This window comes from Oncorhynchus gorbuscha, linkage group LG13, assembly GCF_021184085.1.
Source record: "Oncorhynchus gorbuscha isolate QuinsamMale2020 ecotype Even-year linkage group LG13, OgorEven_v1.0, whole genome shotgun sequence".
Taxonomy (NCBI): Eukaryota; Metazoa; Chordata; class Actinopteri; order Salmoniformes; family Salmonidae; genus Oncorhynchus; species Oncorhynchus gorbuscha.
The window spans coordinates 40,244,091-40,260,355 of NC_060185.1; positions in this window are offsets into that span (position 1 = coordinate 40,244,091).

A 16,265-nucleotide genomic window follows, 5' to 3' on the forward strand; every position below is an offset into this window, starting at 1 on the left:
ATTAGTTCCTTTCCAGTCCCTGGCTTCCCCTCCCCTCTCTCCAATATCTCTCTCTCTCTCTCTCTCTCTCTCCCTACCTCCTCCCGCATGCCTCACAGTTGAACAGGAATCAGGAATGCTACTATCAAGCCATTTTCCTTACCTCTCTGGATCAACACGTATAGCCCCCCTCTGGCTGACAGACAGTCAGACAGACAGTCAGACAGACAGCGGAAGCAGTATTTAGTAATATTGGAGCAAGACATGCTCTACTTACAGGAACTCACAGCTTCAAGCTCATTTTCAATCCAGATTACTTGCAACAATCTTTTCATCTTTCTGTGAAGTCTAGACAGGAATGAGAGTTGATTTGAGGGTTTCTAATACTAGAACCAGAATGCTAAGTCCAGTGTTCCATAGGTCAAGTCAGAAATAAGGTCAGAATGATGTCACATGTGACCTTTCTCATTTCCCCAACATATCATTTCCACACGCAGCACCTTGTCGGTCATCACAAATACACAATTTCTTGCAAATGCTTTATGAAAACATGAAATGTTTAAACAATCATATATCTATTTAACACTCTCGTTCTCTCTCTGGTCCCTTATATCTGGGCTTGACTGATAACAACATAGTCTCTTCCTATGTGTGAGCCCCCTATTTGGCATCAGACTGGTGATCCAGCAGGGCTTCAGCTTACTGTTCACTGTGTCTCACACCACTACCTCCCACAGATGGGTGACTAACTCCCACCACTTTTCACTGTTCCCACACACAAACACACACACACACACACACACACACACACACACACACACACACACACACACACACACACACACACACACACACACACACACACACACACACACACACACACACACACACACACACACACACACACACACACACACACACACACACACACACACACACACACACACACTGTTTTCAGTGCAGTGTACTTGGCTGATTGCAGAGGCTTGGGAAATGGAGAGTCATTCTGTAGAGAGTGATTATATTGCACAGTGAGAGAAGCAGCCAGTTAGATCCTGAACAGGGGTGACTAACACTGACCAGTACATATGGCACATAATGTACTGACAACAACCTAAGCATTTTATAAACATTGAGCCACCTTAACACCATTACATAAAACACTCAACATGTCTTCCAGAACAAAATTACTTAACTGCCTAATACAGCCGAAATATATAAATATTGGTTATTCCTTTAAATTGTGGATCTTCTGAGACCATGTTACGCAGTTAGGTGCCTGTGTAATCTCAAGACTCCATGTTGACCCAATTCCTCTTTTTCATGGAATCTGTATGTATTGAAACCAGGCTATGCAACCAGGACAGCAGTTGGAAGACAAAAACATTCCTTATACATCTGTCCTCTGGTAGTATAAAGTAGCTAAGACCACATCACAAAAACATATACACTCAAATGGCAAAGCAAAGCTATATAATGTTTGTAACACAGAAGGGTTCACTGCTTAATTATTTGGTTCAAGATGCACTGATAGTTATCTCTAATAAGAAAATAGTATAAATTATTTATCTTTAATTTCATAAATAGAGTTTTAAAGGACTATGAATATCTGTAAAACTAAAATAAATTACATTTCAATGTAATCTTGTCGACATTATAGCATTAAAGCAATCTCTCTGAAACCTGTCCAATGTATTGGAGCTAACCTGACTGATCATGCTCTCAACAAGCTCGCACAGTCTCACATCAGAATTAAACGTTCATCCATGTTTCTCAAACGTCAAATTTTCGAAGTTGTTCAAACATCACATTTCGAAGTGTTTAATGTTAAGTTTAAGTTTTAAGGTTGTGCATTAATGGTTAAGGTAAGGGTTAAGGTTTAGGATAGTCATAAAACTAAAATCTCAAAAACAACTTCCCATTACTGGATTTGAACATGCAACCTCTTGCATGAGAGGCAGAAGCTCATGCCCATCCACCATCCCCATTCACAACACCCTAGCAAAACCAAAGCCTACTTGAAGGTAACAGCGCTCACTGTTGACCGTAGTTGCCAGATTCCACATCATCTCTCGACGTCCTCAGTCATGGATGGACGTCTAATACTGACTTGTATCACGGCTGACCTGGCTGACCTGGCTAAATTAGTCTCTGATTGGGCTGACCTGGCAAATAACGGGGAGCTCAGATTCAAATTCACAAAAGTCTGTTAATATGGGGGGTTGGACAAGATGGGGGTGAGGATCGGGGGAAGGGGGTGTCAGTCAAGCTCCAGACGGTTATGGACTGGTCCTAGAGGTCAAAGGTCAATCAAAGGTCGTGGGAAAGCACAGGTCTATATGGTGATGTCAGGGTGGTGCTCCAACTGACCAGGGAGCAGACAGACAGGCTAGGGGGGAGAGGGTCCTAGCTACTAATTTATTACCCCCTCCACCTTTATTTGTGAAGGTGCGGTTTCAAACTGCGCGTCCCCCCGCGGTAGTCTCAGAGCAGCGTCACTATGTCACAATGGGATGCTGGACTATCGCGTCTCAGCGTCTGTGGGCTATGCTTTATGCTTTAGGGATTCCTTGGGATAGCTGTTTGGGGCATTGTGAGGTAGTTTGTGGTAATTAACCGGACCTGGGGAGAGAAGGAGGCGAATCATCAACAAAGTGACTAAAGCTAAGACCCTTTAGAGATAGGGCTTGCTATGCCTATCTGAGCTTTAGGAGAGCCCCAGTAGGATAGTGGCCAGTCCCTCTTAGCTCCATGCTGCCTCATTAGCTTTCTTTTACGGGGGACATGGGGGCCGGAGGCCGAACATGACCTCTGACATTGTGTGCTGACAAGCTGTGCACCGAGAACAAAGCACTGTCATTAAGAGTAGCTCAGAAGGGGCTGAGCCTTACAATGTGCAGCAGTGTCAGTCTGTAATGAAATGAAATGGCCGAATGCATTAGTTCACTCAAACGCACTGCTTGTCAACTCAAGTCTTGCACTGAAAAGGGAAGGCAGGCGGCAACAATACGCTGTTAATGGACCACACTTAACTTCCACCTGTTCCTGTGCAAATACATGTGTAAAGTCTATTGTTTGTTTGTTTTTGACCATCAAGTGCCCAAAACCCCATAATCATGGTAGTCCACGGTAGTATATTTCCCCTCTCTTTAAGTCAATAAATCAAGAAACAAGACAAAAAACATGTCTCAGGTGCGCAGATAATCTAAAGCCAAGAGCCATTCTGATCTTAAGAGTTTGTGAACCAACCTAGGGCTTGTTGTCGAGGGTGGTAGAGTAGTTGACTTGGAAACATTGAGGAGAAAAACATGTTTGGTCTGCCAAAGACCACTTCTACCATTAAGAGTGGGGGGGGTCAGGAAAGGTTCAATAAGGTCTGCTGTGTTTTCTATGTGGAAAGTCTCCAAGGCAATAGCAAAATGAGAGAGATGGAGAGGAAATGCGTTGCATTCTCCTGATAATAGCTACTGTATGAGGACCTAACCTCAGAGACCACTTTATGTATTGACGTAGCAATTAATGGATATACAGTTAATGATATCTGTGTTATCAATTAACTGCATGTATTGACAAAGCACAAACAATACCATTACCCACAGATCTCATGTCAACTTTCCCAACTTTAAATAACATTGATGCAATATTTACTTCTGGATCGATTTTGTGTCTTAAGGAAATATTATTTGCATGACCCTGATTTGTGGAAAACCAAGCTCAATAAAAAATGATTAAGTTGTTAGTTCAGGAATACATTCTCAATGACTTTTGTAAAAAAGAAAAACACTCAACTTAAAACTTGTAGTTATTATGCATTATTATGCATTGCAAGACTTGTCAAGAGCATGTATAAGCCCATGATGTAAGGGATGATCAACAAGAGGCTATGTGTTCTATATTGAAATAATGCACGCTCTAGAATGCCATTCAAGCCATTTAGAAACGAGCACTGGTTGCCAATATATCCTCCAAACACCGGCTTCGAGGCCATTATCACCTTTACAGTATACAACGATTGTGCTTGTGCCTACCTTGGACAATGAGATGGACATTAGAGGTCTTGGACTGCTGTTACCAACATATTAAAATAATGATTGACATAATTTCATATTTTTTTAAATTTATCCACACTATTTCATCCTTCCAAAAGATATAGTCCCGACACAAATCTAGGGTTGCTACCCAAGTTGTTCGTTCAATCAGGTTCGGTTGCTCGAGACCCGACCCAGTCGTTCAGTCTTTTTGTTCTGTATCTATGGAAGCGACCCAGTCGTTCATTCTAAATGTTCCATTGCCATACTGGCTGGCAACATTCTTATCCCTTGCTTGCTAGCTAGCTAGCCAACTACGGCTAACTTACTGTCACGTCAAACAGTACAGACAGAATAACAACAGTAGCTGCATTTGTTTAAGCTGTTTTCTAGTTAAATTTATTTGGATACATCAATAACAATGAGTTAATGAGGCTCGATTTCGCCTGGCATAGAAAATGTGCTCTCTCATCAGGACACTGTTGGTCAGAGGAGCTAGCCAACAACACAGCTAACACAATCACTTCAAACTGAAGCTGAAAAAACGTGTATATATTTTTTACCTTTATTTAACTAGGTCTTATTTCCAATGACGGCCTATGTTTTACTTTGTTTCCTTTTACCTTTTTTTTCAATTGACATTTCTTTGTATATATCCATAAAAACGATGCCAGCTGATTCATGATTTCGACTGGCTGAGAAACGCTGCCCGCTTGTCTGTATTGTCCCTACATGTTCATTACTACGGGACAGCTGGAGATCGAATTTGAATATTGAAACACTGTTGCAAATGTCGGAGAGACAGAAAGCAAGGTTTATACAAATCTCCACTGTTGAAAACTAAATGTTAGTCTAAAAGAAATGTTAGATAATGTCTAGATGCTTTTTATAATGGAGATCAAGTTTATAAATTGCCTGGCTGGGATGTTGAGACAGTGGATTGTGCAGTCAGAGTAAAAAGTCATTTTAACGTCATAGATTTAGCCCGTGGTAACTTGTGGAATAGACACCGGCTGGAATGCGGTTTTAACCAATAAGCATTCAGGATTAGACCCACCCGTTGAATAAATGTCATTATAAACTGGGTGGTTGGAGCCCTGAATGTTGATTGGCTGACAGCCGTTATATATCAGACAGTATACCACTGGTATGACAAAAAAGTCCTTTTTACTGCTCTATTTACATTGATAACCAGTTTATAATAGCAATAAGGCACCTCCGGGATTTGTGATATATGGCCATTATACCACGGCTAAGGGCTGTATCCAAGTACACTGTATTAATTATCTTGCAGTGATTCAAGCCATTTTGAGTCAGTTGAATTGTCAATCAGACTTATAGTATGCATATTACATACAGTGGTATGAATTGTTATAAGATTATAACAAGTTATACACATTAATGCATACCTGCATTGAAAATAAAATGTTACAAAAAGAAAACAAGGCAACCACATGTTGTCCCCTGGAATTTGGGCCAATCAGAGCCCTCCACACAACCTCTCCAACCTGTCTTGCAAGAGAGAGACCTTGATGAAAGCTTGGTAATTGTTCTGTCTCCTATGACTGCTAGGTGTATTACTAACCATGATCAAAAAAGGCAAAAGTAAACATCTAGTCCCCCACAAATGATGCAGCGCCTCCCTGGGTCAATCATTGTAATTTTGTTAATGATCGCTCTATATGGCAAGATGCATCATTCACTCACGTTTGTCAACATCGGGCCAGTGCTGTCAGAGATATAATATATAATATAATAATATATAATAATATAATAATATATAATAATATATAATAGAGATATCACGTGTGATTTTTGTAGAACCGGACAGACAGACAGATCCTCAGTCCCTTCCCCGATTTCATTGTGGGTGACAATACAAATACATGCGTACTTACTGTACATTATTTCAAACAATATAACAACAACATTCACAGTTATGCAAGTGCAATGACATATATTACCATGAAATAACAGTTAAAAGATCATCAAAACATAGACCTACATCAAAGCCAATTTAACAACGTTTTCAACATAGTTCAAACCAGAGCAACCAACAACAGTGACTGGATTGTTGAGGGCGCTAGCTCGGCTAGAGGGGTTGGAGCATCATGTCTACCCCTCATAAAATGGAGCTCTAGTGACCCTCACTGGATTTAAATTGCACATCATCTCACAGGTGTTTCGCTTTCAGATGTTCTATCACTCATTTGCCCAAACGTCCATGCCTGATCATGTATCCAAGTAATCGACAGTGAAAGCCACAAAGTTCATTCTAGGAAAAAATAGAAATAGAAATTATAACCTCTTTAAAAACTAGAAATAGAAATGATAACCTCTCACTGCATTAGAATACCATCTACAACCAGTCTCTCCACGGATGCAGTCGGGACACAAACATTTGCAGAAAGTCCATTCAATAAGAGAGGGCCTTATGTGAAATGTATCCATGATTTACTGTATGTAAAGTGTACACCTTATTATTGTCAAACTACCCTTTTTATCTTGAAACCCATATATTTTGCAAATATAAACGTTCCTGGAAAAATTCCGAACGTTAAGCCACAATTAACTGGACTAATGCTGAATTGACCTCTTGAATATGTGTGCCATAAACAACTGAATTCAAACAATATAGGCAGACAATAAACATAGACCCAGATTTCGACCTACATGTTTATGTTAATTGCTGATTACTGAAACTTGAATTGATTAACAATTAGGCTATTATTATCATTAGCAGCATTATCATGATCGTTCATATACTACCATTATTATCATTATTATTATTACAGGATTTGAAAATCAAATTGGCCTATAAATCAAGAATGGTATAACATTACATACCTGGCTCTTATAGCCTATCGCGTAGCCTACGTGTCAAGTGCAGCGCATGGTTTGGTCCTCTTTTGGTCCCTAATTTTGTCAGAGAATGGTCAGGAGATATTCTTTGGTCACCTGTTACGGTAGACTAGCCTACAACTGAGTTTGCCAGCATCACTGATGCAGGCTAGCCTTTATGTGCTGCTTTAAAACGAAGTCCACTTTTATAGCCTGAGAATCGAGGCAACGCAATTGAGCGAATAGATTTCCAAGACAGACAAAAGCAGACCTCAATTGATCTAGCGCTGAAAACAAATACATTGTCATTGACGACACTCATTATTAATGTTTTTCTTAGAGGGAGAATAGCGATTTATATCCAAATAGCGCACATCAATTGCGCAAGCCATTGAGAGCACCTCGTGTCATGTGCCTCCTGGAGAATGGAATCATTTCAGGGGTTCTTGAGACAACATTTTTGACTCACTCTAATCAATAGGTTGCCAATTTGGAATCGTTTCTTGTACTATTTTACTGTGATATTTGTACATGTTTAGCGATCTTCTAGGTCTAGGATATACACATATGAAGCAGCAGTAGCCTAGGCTATGGAACCATATTCAACTGTAATAATATGGAACCATATTCAATTGTAATAATTTCATTCTAAATTGTTGTTTGTTTAGCAGTGCTTACCATTATTGCACCATACATAATGTAATATTGGGTGCCCGATGCTTTATTGTTGTGAAGCAACCTTCTTTATCGGGAAAGAGCACAATGATTATTCAAACGTCTGGAAGTCTATTGACTCGCCCAAACAACGAACAGAGTCCACCGTTGGAAAGTTATAGCTCCTTCAATATGTGAAAAGGCGGGGGAGATGTTTGAGGTGGGAAGTATAGCTGTCTCGAGAGCCTCCGTCACCGATAATTAGCGATCAATCACGAATGAGTTTAAAAGCTTGAGAAGAACACCGAGAGCACTATTAGATTGCAAAGATTCACTGCTCTCCGATAATTACTTGTTTTTTTTAGAGGAATGAAACCGCCTCAGCCTCTTTGGTGGCCTTTCACTCCATAAATCCAAGTGGAAATTTAAGGCAACAAACACATTGGCCTACAGTGAATGAGACGTAGGTAGACCTATGGAAAACTGTTGCTTGCATATGGAGGAAGGGCTTAATAAAAACGTTCTAGTCCCACTGCAACTAGTTCATTATTTCACGAGGATCCTTTTTTTATAAGTATTATTTATTTTCTGATAATTAAGACCCGCCTGAAAGACATCTGTACAAAAACCCTAAGTCAATATCCTTAATGTAAGATCAGTACTTCAGCTGCCGGAGCTTCGTTTAATGGATAGTGTTGTATGAGAAAATGCACTGGTATTAGAAAAGGTATGTAGCCACCAAAACCTATTCACTATATTGTCCAAATAATATGGCATCTCCAACATATATTGTGAGGAAAAGCGAGATAAACACAGCGCATGGACAACTAGCAGGTCATGGTAGATTGGATATACAAGCTACCATGACATTTGGCTCTTGTCATTATAAAGTGTGTGACATGATGGATAATCAACACAAAGCTGCCTACTACATTTGAATTCATACATATGATAGTACCATTATGTATATTGTCCCGGCGATAAGTGAACAAAAATATGAATCCTTTCATAAAAGCATGAAAATTGGTACAGGCCTGAATGAATACCGTTGCCATGACTCTATCTCAGTCGCACCTTCTCAAAATCATTATTTGGGGTGTAAGGCCAGTGCGATAATCAACTTACAACATTTCCCTTTTTAAAAATATTGGTCAATGAATGGGCATAGAGTATTCTTGTGGAAGTTCCATAAAAACAACACTCATCCTGTATCCTGTCCAATACAAATGAGGTTTCGGGCAATAATAGAAGATAAACTGTGATGCATTTAATTGGGTCCCTCAGACATCCGTGAGGAATTCGTGTGGTTTAGAGCTTGGCATAAAACAAAAGGCTAAAGAAATTAAGCAACATCAAACTAATGAGAGACTGGAAAATAGCAATCACTGAGGATAGCTTCGGGAATAATACAGACAGCACAATCCAGTGGGGATGAGAGTTTCTTCAAAGTTGACATCTGCCCACGTAAAACATTGGTATTACCAGAAACATGCAAAAATGTAGTTCTTCAGAGGCAGCGCAGGCCTACTCTTCCAGGCTGAGTTTGTGGAGATTAGAGTGTGCAGTAGTCTGGTAGGTCCCTGTAATTGGTTGTACAATGATGCCAAAGCCAGCAGCTACCTCAACTACCTCAGCTACCTCAGCCACAGAAAACAACTTGTCGGTGAGTTCACTACAGAGGCATTGAGTGGAGTTGTCCTTATTCAACATTGCGCAACTTTGTTTTTTTTAACCTTACTTCAACCCTTAACCCTAAAATGAACCAATCACATTTATTGCCTGAATTTAACTAATCCCATTTGTTTCTGCCCTCAAAACAGATCTGCCCTCAGAACAAAACGGAATAAGGAAAACTCCAATCGGCAACAGAGGCTCGACATTGACAATGATGTGAGACAGACGTACCACACTCACACAGGTTTGGGGGTCGACTGCCCTTTATCTGCATGCGAGACAGCGTTTTCAACTCAGGTCTCCTTCTGGCTCCAGGCAGGTGGCAGCTGGGTGAAGGTGGTGGTGGTGTTTGTGTTGGTGGACTGGAATCTCCATTTGAAGGAGCTCAGGGAAGCCTGTTAGTTAACAGGCACAGTTGTAGCAGACCTTGACCAACTCCCGTCTCCAAGGTGACCAGCCAAGGGGCAGGAGTCTACAATAAATCAAGTAGGCGAAACAAAAAGAGAAGCACAGCAAAGCAAGTGTAATCTTGCAAAATTAAAAATACACCATTTCTAATAAAAAGTTACTGCAAACTCAAAATAATTCATGGACGCACACAATAATTGTGTGCTGGTCTTCAATTTGGGGGGGAATGTACTACTGTAGATCGGGAATAGATGAAAAGGTATAGCCTAAACAACACTTTTGTTTTCACAAGAAGATTACTCAGACTGAACTGTATATTTACGTTGAATATCTACATAAGTATATCTAACTGATATCTACCTTGAGATCAGTTTCTTCAATATTTTATTTTGTTGTTGACCTAGTTGTATATAGGTTTTCAACAAAGTTGTATTTTCAGCAAAAAAAATTAAATCATGCATCAATATGCATTTAAAATTCTGTCTGTCTGTCTGTCTGTCTGTCTGTCTGTCTGTCTGTCTGTCTGTCTGTCTGTCTGTCTGTCTGTCTGTCTGTCTGTCTGTCTGTCTGTCTGTCTGTCTGTCTGTCTGTCTGTCTGTCTGTCTGTCTGTCTGTCTGTCTGTCTGTCTGTCTGTCTGTCTGTCTGTCTGTCTGTCTGTCTGTCTGTCTGTCTGTCTGTCTGTTTTTAGACGGTTAAAAAGTCTGTTTACATCCAAGTGGGTCAATGCTTCACTTCTCTCATTTCCCAGTCTACTTTAGGTATTTTAGTAGAAGGCAATCATAGCACAGACAAGAAATCCAACTAATACATTTAATTTGGCCTCCAGATTTCAGGTCTGTTGGGGATGGCGGAGGACACATTACAGGAGAGTCCAGGCTAAATCAGGACAAGAGTGGCAGAGATCGAATATCCCCAGCTCGGATAAACCCGTTGGCCAGGATTTTTAAGCTGCTGCTGGTGCTGAGACAGTTTCTGAAACCAGAGCCCCAAAGCCCCAGGTGTATTTATACACTGGAGTAAATAGGGGTGAGCAGGCCACCAAATATAATTACAAGTCAGTGCAACAATAACTCAACGTCAGAGGTCTCTTTGGGTTTCCTTTTGGGGTATAATTATACATAGATAATAGACATAGATAACTCAACGAGCGAGAAAGATGATATTGATGGAAGGATGCTGTTTCTTTCCCAAAATATTCAACAAGATGATTGATACACAATTGACTCTCATTCAAGTTTTATGCACATAATCAGAGATATGATTTGGCTGTCAAATTTGTAGTCATCATAGAGTATGCCAGTATGAGGAAATTACATGTACTGCGAGCATGCAGGGACCAACTGGCAAGTGTCTTCACTGACATTTTCAACCTCTTCCTGTCCGAGCCTGTAATAACAACATGTTTTAAGCAGATCACCATAGTCACTGTGCCCAAGAACACAAAGGTAGCCAGCCTAAATGACTACCGACCCGTAGCGCTCACATCTGTAGCTATAACATGCTTTGAAAGGCTAGTCATGGCTCACATCAACACCATTATCCCAGAAATCCTAGACCCACCCCAATTTGCATACCGCCCTAACAGATCCACAGATGACGCAATCTTTATTGCACTCCACACTGCCCTTTCACACCTGGACAAAAGGAACACCTATGTGAGAATGCTGTTCATTGACTGCAGCTCAGCATTCAACACCATAGTGCCCTCAAAGCTCATCAGGAGCTAAGCTATGGACCCTGGGACTAAACACCTCCCTCTGCAACTGGATCCTGGACTTCCTGATGGGCCGCCCCCAGGTGCTAAGGGTAGGTAACAACACATCCGCCACGCTGATCCTCAACACGGGGGCCCCTCAGGGGTGCATGCTCAGACCCCTCCTGTACTCCCTGTTCACTCATGACTGCACGACTCCAACACCATCATTAAGTTTACCGATGATACAACAGCGGTAGGCCTGATCACCGACAATGACGAGACAGCCTATAGGGAGGAGGTCAGAGACCTGGCCATGTGGTGCCAGGACAACAACCTCTCCTTCAACGTGATCAAGACAAAGGAGATGATTGTGGACTACAGGAAAAAGAGGACAGAACATGCCCCCATTCTTAACGATGGGGCAGTGGTGGAGCAGATTGAGAGCTTCAAGTTCCTCTGTGTCCACATCACCAACAAACTAACATGGTCCAAGCACACCAAGACAGTCGTAAAGAGGGCACGACAAAACCTATTCCTTCTCAGGAGATTGAAAAGATTTAGCATGGGTCTTCAGATCCTCAAATGGTTCTACAGCTTCACCTTTGAGAGCATCCTGACTGGTTGCATCACTGCCTGGTATGGCAACTGCTAAGGGCTGTGTTTTGTGTAGGCTAAATATGGCGTGACGTTTTGATATCAGTGTAAATCTCTCCCGGACAAGGTGACATTTTTCAATATATTTGCCTGTATTTACCCCCCAAAATGAAATGCTAATTAGATGCTAATGTGGCTATCAAAAAGAACTACAAATGCCATGATGATCTGAACAAGACAATACCTGAAGACAAAGGTGTTAGCTAGAGATGCATGGTTATCAAAACGTCACGCCAGGGTAAGCTTATACAAAATACAGCCCTTAATTTAAGTGTTTCTAAAATTCTCTATGGAAAAATGAATGGTGGAAATTTTTTTGGAGCCATTTACCTGTTTGACCACTAGGTTTTATAAGGTTTTATTGCCTAATTGTATGCATGATTATTTGTGTGGCAAGGTATGTTATCGGTGGAGCTGACATGCATGCATCATCATCATCGGGTGTGATAGGGTCACTTTTGCCAGGTAAATCAGACTGACACAGAGTTCAGTCTGGTTTAACCAGGCTTGGGTCGCTTAACCTGAGTATTTTGGCAATGAGGCCCTTTATCTACTTCCCCAGATTCAAATGAACTTGTCGATAACATGTTTATGTCTCTGCGTGCCTTTTGAAGGCAGTTGCTAACTAGCGCTAGAGCAATTGCTAACTAGAGTGATACCCATAGACTTCCAGTCATTGCACTTTCGCTAGTTAGCATTGACTTATGAAACTACCTCTAACCTCCCTTATAATGGACACAGAGACATAAAAATGGCTAAATCCTGAAGCATTCCATTAAAGGTCCAATGCGGCTGTTTGTATCCTCATATTTGTGAATTGATTGCCCCCCATCTAGCTTCAGAGTTTGTTCTGCCAGGTGACCTAAACTGGGATATGCTTAACACCCCGGCAGTCCTACAATCTAAGCTAGATGCCCTCAATCTCACACAAATCATCAAAGAACCCACCAGGTACAACCCTAACTCTGTAAGCAAGGGCACCCTCATAGATGTCATCCTGACCAACTGGCCCTCCAAATACACCTCCGCTGTCTTCAACCAGGATCTCAGCGACCACTGCCTCATTGCCTGTATCCGCTACGGTGCCGCAGTCAAACGACCACCCCTCATGACTGTCAAACGCTCCCTAAAACACTTCTGTGAGCAGGCCTTTCTAATCGACCTGGCCCGGGTATCCTGGAAGGACATCGACCTCATCCCGTCAGTTGAGGATGCCTGGTCATTCTTTAAGAGTAACTTCCTCACCATTTTAGATAAGCATGCTCCGTTCAAAAAATGCAGAACTAAGAACAGATACAGCCCTTGGTTCACTCCAGACCTGACTGCCCTCGACCAGCACAAAAACATCCTGTGGCGGACTGCAATAGCATCGAACAGTCCCCGCGATATGCAACTGTTCAGGGAGGTCAGGAACCAATACACGCAGTCAGTCAGGAAAGCTAAAGCCAGCTTCTTCAGGCAGAAGTTTGCATCCTGTAGCTCCAACTCCAAAAAGTTCTGGGACACTGTGAAGTCCATGGAGAACAAGAGCACCTCCTCACAGCTGCCCACTGCACTGAGGCTAGGGAACACGGTCACCACTGACAAATCCATGATTATCGAAAACTTCAACAAGCATTTCTCAACGGCTGGCCATACCTTCCGCCTGGCTACTCCTACCTCGGCCAACAGCTCCGGCCCCCCCGCAGCTCCTCGCCCAAGCCTCTCCAGGTTCTCCTTTACCAAAATCCAGATAGCAGATGTTCTGAAAGAGCTGCAAAACCTGGACCCGTATAAATCAGCTGGGCTTGACAATCTGGACCCTCTATTCCTGAAACTATCCGCCGCCATTGTCGCAACCCCTATTACCAGCCTGTTCAACCTCTCTTTCATATCGTCTGAGATCCCCAAGGACTGGAAAGCTGCCGCAGTCATCCCCCTCTTCAAAGGGGGGTGACACCCTGGACCCAAATTGTTACAGACCTATATCCATCCTGCCCTGCCTATCTAAGGTCTTCGAAAGCCAAGTCAACAAACAGGTCACTGACCATCTCGAATCCCACCGTACCTTCTCCGCTATGCAATCTGGTTTCTGAGCCGGTCACGGGTGCACCTCAGCCACACTCAAGGTACTAAACGACATCATAACCGCCATCGATAAAAGACAGTACTGTGCAGCCGTCTTCATCGACCTTGCCAAGGCTTTCGACTCTGTCAATCACCATATTCTTATCGGCAGACTCAGTAGCCTCGGTTTTTCGGATGACTGCCTTGCCTGGTTCACCAATTACTTTGCAGACAGAGTTCAGTGTGTCAAATCGGAGGGCATGTTGTCCGGTCCTCTGGCAGTCTCTATGGGGGTGCCACAGGGTTCAATTCTCGGGCCGACTCTTTTCTCTGTGTATATCAATGATGTTGCTCTTGCTGCGGGCAATTCCCTGATCCACCTCTACGCAGACGACACCATTGTATACACTTTCGGCCCGTCATTGGACACTGTGCTATCTAACCTCCAATCGAGCTTCAATGCCATACAACACTCCTTCCGTGGCCTCCAACTGCTCTTAAACGCTAGTAAAACCAAATGCATGCTTTTCAACCGATCGCTGCCTGCACCCGCATGCCCGACTAGCATCGCCACACTGGATGGTTCCGACCTTGAATATGTGGACACCTATAAGTACCTAGGTGTCTGGCTAGACTGCAAACTCTCCTTCCAGACCCATATCAAACATCTCCAATCGAAAATCAAATCAAGAATCGGCTTTCTATTCCGCAACAAAGCCTCCTTCACTCACGCTGCCAAGCTTACCCTAGTAAAACTGACTATCCTACCGATCCTCGACTTCGGCGACGTCATCTACAAAATTGCTTCCAACACTCTACTCAGCAAACTGGATGCAGTTTATCACAGTGCCATCCGTTTTGTCACTAAAGCACCTTATACTACCCACCACTGCGACTTGTATGCTCTAGTCGGCTGGCCCTCGCTACATATTCGTCGCCAGACCCACTGGCTTCAGGTCATCTACAAGGCCATGCTAGGCAAAGCTCCGCCTTATCTCAGCTCACTGGTCACGATGGCAACACCCATCCGTAGCACGCGCTCCAGCAGGTGTATCTCATTGATCATCCCTAAAGCCAACACCTCATTCGGCCGCCTTTCGTTCCAGTACTCTGCTGCCTGTGACTGGAACGAATTGCAAAAATCGCTGAAGTTGGAGACTTTTATCTCCCTCACCAACTTCAAACATCAGCTAGCTGAGCAGCTAACCGATCGCTGCAGCTGTACATAATCTATTGGTAAATAGCACACCCATTTTCACCTACCTCATCCCCACAGTTTTTATTTATTTACTTTTCTGCTCTTTTGCACACCAATATCTCTACCTGTTCATGATCATCTGATCATTTATCACTCCAGTGTTAATCTGCAATATTGTAATTATTCGCCTACCTCCTCATGCCTTTTGCACACATTGTATATAGACTCCCCTTTTTTCTCTGTGTTATTGACTTGTTAATTGTTTACTCCATGTGTAACTCTGTGTTGTCTGTTCACACTGCTATGCTTTATCTTGGCCAGGTCGCAGTTGCAAATGAGAACCTGTTCTCAACTAGCCTACCTGGTTAAATAAAGGTGAAAAAAATAATAATAATAATATTATGTCATTTTTAGGTAACAATTAGGTACCTTACTGTGATTGTTTTCAATTAAAATGGTCAAAAAGAAACAAAAATAACTTCATGCATAGAGCATTTTCTCAAGCAAGAATTTTGCTAGGACTGTCTAGGAGAGGTCTGAATGGGGAGGAGAAAACTAGCTGTTATTGGCAAAGATGTTTGGAGCTCTCTTTCTTATCAGTCTAATAACTAATTTAATTCACCAGGCAGGCCAAAACTCCAACATTTTTTTTACACACAATATGACAGTACCTTATTCCTTTCAGTTCGTTATTTATGTCTACTTACTGCATAATTTTCTAAGGATTTCTTTATTTTTAAATCACTTCAGGCCAGGGGTGTCATGGACCTATTATTTTATAGGGGGCACCAAGTACGTAATGATGGAGAATTTTTCAAACACCTGAAGCACATTTTTCCTGCAACCTAGAGCCATAAGTTTAGTGATTAATTTAACATCTGAAAAAAAAATGACAAGACAAATCTGAGGGGTCGCGTTTCCGTGTGCCCCATGTGGGGCTTCAGGCTAATTTTCTCCCTAAGATATGTAGTCAATTCCAAAGGTCTTATACCTACACCTAGTGGCTAAACCATAATACTATTGAACAAGGTGTTGAAGGAGTTCTCGATCTAATAAAATAAAAATAGATAACAATACACAAATAAA